This window comes from Propithecus coquereli, unplaced genomic scaffold, assembly GCF_000956105.1.
Source record: "Propithecus coquereli isolate 6110/MARCELLA unplaced genomic scaffold, Pcoq_1.0 Scaffold1, whole genome shotgun sequence".
Taxonomy (NCBI): Eukaryota; Metazoa; Chordata; class Mammalia; order Primates; family Indriidae; genus Propithecus; species Propithecus coquereli.
The window spans coordinates 9,935,648-9,936,775 of record NW_012133857.1 but is presented as its reverse complement, the minus strand read 5'-3'; positions in this window follow the sequence as shown (position 1 = coordinate 9,936,775).

Here is a 1,128-nt window from a genome sequence, read left to right as displayed (position 1 = left end):
ACTATGAGCCTGCTGATCTATTTACCTAAATATTTTATTATCAGTATGGACTCATAAATTATTCTTTTATTCAATGGATTATAATACATTATGATTTTTAATTTTGATTCTCAAATTGTCCCAGATTTGGCCAGTGGAAGCCCCTTCAAGGTGGCTTCTGTGTCCCTTTGATGTGTCTCCATCATCTTTTGAGCACTTTTTCACTTTTTGGCACAAGACACTCCAGTCTCATCTTGTACTCCCCTGTCCCAGCCCTGGAATCAGTCACTTCTCCAAGGAGCCCTGGCTCCTTTTAGAGGAGAAAGGTATTGATAAGCCAAGACCTGGTTCTGGGTGTGCCTGCACAGTAGAGGTGCCGTAGCCTCTAAGCCCTCTCAGCAACTGGGTCTGGGGCTTTCTGAAGTGAGTCTTGGGGCTGCTGCAGAGCCTGGTGCTGCTTGGTGGGTTTCTATCACAGTTACTCATGAGAAACACCAATAAGGTGGACATGGGGCATTTTCTGGGTGGAGAGCTCCATTGACTTCCTTCTTGGGCTCTGTCTGGCCAAGTAGGGCTTGTACAAGAGCTGTATGGCTGAAGCAGTCCTTGGAGGACAGGAGGAAAGCAGGGGCCACAGGCGAGGAGAAATCTCATGAAATGCACACCAGGCAGAGCACTTGGAAAATAAAGCTACCTTCTACCCCGTCCCCCGCTCCCTGCCATAGCTCCTATCCCAGAGGAGATCCTGGTAGATGGAGGCATCACTTTTGTTACTATTACTTTGTGGTTGCACAGGGCCTTTCTTCTTTCTCCTTTCTTGGAAATAGGGGATTTATGCTGCTTCAATTTTTGACCATGGGCTGTCCCCAAATGGTGGAAGAAAATTCCAGGGGTTGCCAAGACCCAGTTAGATTTTGAGACATTACATTCAGCATAGTGTGTTCTTTGCCCTGAGAGCCGACTTAGTAGATGTGGTGGTGGGAGGGGTTAGGAGAGAATGGAATAAATAGCATGAAAAGAGGGCTGTCCTGTGGAAGATAACAGACCAGGTTTCAAAACTCTCTACCAATCTGGCCCAGGAAAACCCAGCCTGCAAACCGGCCTGCAAACCAGGAATCCTGACTATCAAGAGTTGATTTGGGCTGGGCG